At 38.1% G+C, this 5816-nt stretch overlaps 1 pseudogene; it reads right to left on the reverse strand.

Annotated features, from left to right (window-relative positions):
* Nucleotides 1–2704: 2704 nt before the first annotated feature.
* LOC138168642 (heat shock cognate 71 kDa protein pseudogene) lies at nucleotides 2705–4723 on the reverse strand (annotated as a pseudogene).
* Nucleotides 4724–5816: the final 1093 nt, after the last annotated feature.

Consider the following 5816-nt stretch of genomic DNA (forward strand, 5'->3'; position numbering starts at 1 on the left):
GTGGCCAGGTAACATAGCGAGTAAGAGCACCAGCTCCACTGTCGGGATGATTTGTGGATTGAATCTGGGCTCCGACACTTAGCATCCACCCAGAAACACCTGGCCATGTAACCTTGAGCAAGTTACTTAACCCCAATTGCTTAGGGGCAGCCAGGTGGCTCAGCAAGTAAGAGCACTGGCTCCACTGTCGGGATGACCTGGGGTTCAAATCCGGGTGCAGATACTTAGCACCACACCCAGAAAAATAACTGGCCGTGTAATCTTGAGCAAGTTACTTAACCCTGATTGCTTAAAAAAAAAAAGTATATACTTAATACTCCAGCAAACTAGACTATTCCCTTGAAACCATTCTGTTTCTTCCTTGCTTCCACACCATTATTTATGACCTTCCATATCATCATAATCATGATAACAATAATAACATATGTATTTAGGGTTTTGAAATCTGCAAAGTATTCTACATATATATTTTCACAAATGTAAGATGACCTTTATCTCCTTCCCCTGGCAATCTTTCCCAATGACATCTTCCTTATCAATTGTGAAAAAAATAAAAGGTCACTTCCTCTTTGGATTCATTCATTATTCCCTACCTGTAAATGAGAAGTTTCTCTTCTCATTGGATATCACAGCACTTTTCATCAATTTAAAAACTTATCACAGTTTAATTATGTTATGTTTCTTTATGTATATTGCATACAAAAATTGCAATATCTACTTGTTATTTCAACCTTTACTAGGCTATAAACTCTGTGAAAATTGAGGCCATGTAGTATTCACATTTGTATTAGCCCAACACCTATCAAGGTTTCCCATGCATAATAGGCATCTCTTCGATAATCTCCTCCCAAATCTCCTTTCTGTCCATACCAGGGACCTTGTCCTAAAGGAAATCCTGTGCTGGGTCATAATCTTCTGATTGACAGCTACCTTTCCTAGAATTCTATTTCAGGAAATCCATTCCATGCTTCACATAATTCTGTCCTCTGAGGCCATCTCCTCAAATATCCTTGATCATCTGCTCTGATAGGCCCATTTTCCACTCTCTAACTATGGAACCATGAAATCATTTGTGAGCAAACCAACTGCTATTGTTCCTTAATGAGGGTTGTCAAGCTATTTCTCTTTGACCCAAATCACCATCCCTCTAACTTTCTGGAACAAAATACCCTTCCTTGGCCATGCCATGCCCCCCTCATGTGTGTTGTTTTCCCCATTAAACTATCAACTCCCTAAAGACAGGAATTGTCTTTGCTTTTGTGTTTGTATTCCCTGCACTTAGCACAGTACTTGAAACATGGTGAGTGCTTAATAAATAAAATTTCAATCATTCATCCTTAAGAAAAAAAAAGTTATTTATCACGAGTAGGTATAAAAGTAGACAATCTTATTCATCCTTCATTTTTTTTTTAAAGCAATTGGGGTTAAGTAACTTGCTCAAGGTTACACGGCCAGTTGTTTCTGGGTGGGTGCTAAGTGTCTGAGCCCGGATTCGATCCCCAGGTCATCCCGACACTGGGGCCGGTGTTCTTACTCACTGTGCTACCTGGCCACCCCTCATCCTTCATTTTGAAGATGACCAATGACATCATGGATGATGTCTTGACTTTTGCCTGCATTGGATTCAAATGAGGCAGAGTTGCATAGTCATCAACTTCATTCTCTTTTGCTAAGTCATCAAAGTCCAGTGGCAGGCAAATAGTCAGGGGAACTGATGAAGTTCTGGGATGCAGTCGATGACCTTGGCTTCTTGATGTCTGACCAAGGTGTAAGCATTCTACAGATCTTCCTTCATCAATCTTCATGGCCATTGGAATAAGCTGTTTTCATCTACCTATTCCACAAGGGGTAGTCTTCACATGCTTGTAATAGATACCCCACCCCCCAAACCTCTTAATTCACTGTCAGGCTTGTGGCTTGTTGGTTACCCTCAACCTGATTTAGCCTGTCAAGACAGTTTTACCGAGGTGTGCGAATGCTATAGCTTCTTAAAACCATAGGTGAGAGTTGGGTGGCAGGTGAATACCAATGATGGAAAGCAGTCCTGAAAAGGGCTGGGCAAGCCCTTGCACCAGATGTGCTAGTCCTTCCTGAACACCACATACATACTAGACAATCTTACGGTGGTTTGGAGAGGACACTTTTGCTGACATAAGTTGACAGCTTCAATAAAGCACAGGTCATTCCCTAAAGTAATATATGACTTTCCTTTTCAATAGGTCTAGCAAGCCTTCATTAAGAAGGCCTATAAATCAATCTAATTAATTTTTTAAAAGTTCTTCATTTGATGAGTCCATGCTTTACTTTAGCCACAATGTATCCATGAATAATCCATATGTCACTAACAGCTCATGTTAAAAATGTCATTCAGTGACTGGAGAATTGATGCCCAAGTAGATGAATTTAAATAAAGGAATTGTAGCTAGCACATGTCAAGTGAGGCTTTGCACCAGGGCTCTGACAACTGAGCTAGTGAAGGAATGCTTCTTTTCCAGGAGAACATGTTTCCTCCATAGTAGTGTATATTTCCTCTATGCTCTCTATACTTCCTCCATAGGAGTGTACATCTCTTGCCTCTATACCTCACATCCTGGTCTCCTACTGAGTGCTATTTTTCCCTGTGGTGCCAATTTTAATAGATGTTATTGTCCAGGACAAGAATTATGCTTCTACTTGTTTATAGTACTGACACAATTCGATATTATTCACTTTTCTTCCTCTGCACACATTAAAGAACTTAGAATGCTCAGATTTACATAGTAGCTTAAATGCTAACTTTTAAACTGCTATTGCCTTGGCTGCAAATTTGAGTCCTTTAATTTTTGGAAAGCTCTTTCTTCTGGCATGTTTAGTTGACCTCTTCAATGGTGGGTCCAGAAGAAGCACCTCCAGATGGGCCTGCTCCACCTCTTGAGAATCAGGAGGCTTGCCTCATGGCATGCCCCCTGTACTCTGGTATAGTTTAGTAATTATGGGGTTTCAGACGTTCTCTGATTCTTTCTGCTGATGCTCAAATTCTTCCTCCTAAGAAGTCTGGTTCTTATCCAGCCAATTGATTATTTCATTACATTTGTCAAAGATCTTCTGTTTGTCTTCTCACCAATTTTGCCTAGTAGTTTTGCTTCTCTATGGTAGTCTTGATATTGAAAGTATAAGATTTAAGACAATTCTTGGAAGATACCTTGTCTCTCTGCCTCTCATCCTCACTCTTATATTTCTCAGCCTCATGTATCACATGTTAATGTCTTCTTTGCTGAAATGACCTTTGTCATTGGTGATGGTTATCTTGTTCTCCTTGCCTGTGCTCTCATCCACAGGAGAAAAATTAAGGATGCCATTTACATCAATGTCAAATGCTAATTCAATCTGAGGTGCTGGGGGATTCCTGTGACTTCAAACTTGCCAAGCAGGTTGTTATCCTTTGTCATTTTTCTCTCACCTTCACAATTCTGAATAAAAACACCAAGTTGATTGTTCGAATAGGTGGTAAAGGTCTGTGTATGCTTTTAGCTATGATTACGGTATTATATTTGATCAGAACTATCATAACTACACCAGGACTTTCAATTTCAAGGGAAAGAGGAGGAACATCCAATAGCTGCAAGTCCTATATACTATTAGATTTCTCTCCAGGCAAAATGGCAGCCTGGAGTGTTGCATTCTAGGCAACAGCTTCATGAGTATTTATATTCATGTTGAAGAAATATTGCAGAAGCTTATAGATTTTGGGGAATCCAAGTGGAACCACCCACTACAACAATGTCATGAAAAAATCTAGGTTGGTGTATCTTAAGGTCTTCCTTATGGGGGTCCAGTGTGCCACAGAAGAAATTAACATTCAGTTCTTCAAAGTTGGTGTGGGTGATAGAGTTATAAAAGTTGATATTTTCATAGAGAGAGTTAACCTCAATACTGGCCTGAGCACTAGTAGAGAGGGAGTACTTTGTATATTCACAAACAGTATAGAGATGGCACATAGTCCTCTTATTCTCATTAAAGTCCTTCTTATACTTTCATTTGACCTTGACAATGAAATCATTGCCCATGCAGTTGTCAAAGTTCTCCCCATCTAAGCAAATGTCCTCAGCTGTGAACTTGACCTCAAAGATTTCCTCTTCAATGGTAGGAATGGAGATATCAAAAGTACCACTTCCAATGTCAAAGATCAACACATTTTTCTTGGCATCAATCTTTTTGTCCAAGCCATAAGCAATTGCAGCAACAATTGGCTCATTGATGATTTGTAGCACATTGAGATCATTGGGAACTGTTGAAATAGGCTGGTACCGTGATGATAGCATTTGTGACAGGTAAACTTCAGCAATTTCTTTCACCTTGATTAAGACCATAGAAGATACTTCTTTGGGACAGATGAAACTTTTGGTTTGCCCTTTGTACTCCACTTGGACCTTAGACCTGCCTGTGTCATTTACTACTGTGAAAAGCCAATGTTTCATGTCTATATAGCTGCTTATAGTATATAGCTACATCAAGTCTGTAACCAATTAGACATTTGGCATCAAAATCTGTTGGTGGAGTTCATTGCAACTTGATTTTTTGCAGTATTACCAGTTAAATGTTCTGTGTCAGTAAAGGCAACATATCTCTTGGTTGTCTTGTTTCTTTGCTCATTAGTAATGATCCACACTTTCCCATGTGGGAAGACTCCCATATAAGAACAAGTGGAACCAAGATCAATACCAACTGCGGATCCCTTCAACATGCTTGCTGGGTGATCTGGAGTCATAGCTAACCACTGTGGAGGAAAGAATGGTTGTTACTGTTCTAAGGAGACAAATAATACAACTTTTCTTGACCACTATCATCACCACGGTTCTTTGAATGTGTCACCTTCCTTTCCTACCCCAATGATTAGGGGTGGGATTGCATTTTAATATGTCATTTTAAGAACAATTGGACTCGAAGTTGAACTGTCTTTTCTTCATCAGTCACCACTTTCAACCTCACCCCTTCCTGCACAAATGAATTTGTTTCAGGTATAGTTATGGCTGTGTATGTGACTTTCTAAGTCATGATATCAATGCAGATTAAATAACTTGGATTGTAGTGCCAATACTCATGACTTATATTAAGTAAGATAAACTAAACATAATTTCAAAAGGTATTTTGTGAGACCGTTAGCAGCTTTTATTTTGGTGCTATGCCTTTGAGATAGCAAGTACCTAATAAATATTTGTTGAATGAGTTTGAAATTGATATACCAATTAATATTAAATTGAATATGAATATTAAATATGAAATTGATATATCAATTAAATACCAATAACCAATCTCTACCTAAATCTGATCATGTTTAGTATTCAGAATGACTCTAAAAGTATGGGAAATACTGTAATAATTAATATGTTAATATTTATAATAAACTAAAATTAATATCAAACTAATCAATCAGTAATCAATCAGTAATGTATAAGTGCAGAAATCTTATATAACAATAATATTAGGGTTTCCCAAGCCCAGACTACAAGATTCTTATCACCTCTTACATAAATATATTACTTAAATAATAAGGTAGGAATTTATCCTAAAAGGGAGTTGAAGCATAACAAGAAAAGATAAGAAACTCTTGAGACTGAACTCAGTCTAAGCTAATGCACAACTGAAATCTTAAGTCATAATTTAAAAAAATTATCAGTAAAAACAACATTTTCTTTTGTTAATTTCTCCTGACCATTCTTTCCCCTGGATCCTTATTATTAGTGATAATAATTTGTGTCATTGCTGCTATGTAAAGTGATGTGTCTATTTGGAGCCCTAGGACCCTATTCCTCTCAGTGAGTGAAGCATGAGTCATA

This window comes from Petaurus breviceps, unplaced genomic scaffold (genome assembly GCF_028583685.1).
Source record: "Petaurus breviceps papuanus isolate PSGF00001 unplaced genomic scaffold, PetGlider_PUasm1.0 37, whole genome shotgun sequence".
Taxonomy (NCBI): domain Eukaryota; kingdom Metazoa; phylum Chordata; class Mammalia; order Diprotodontia; family Petauridae; genus Petaurus; species Petaurus breviceps.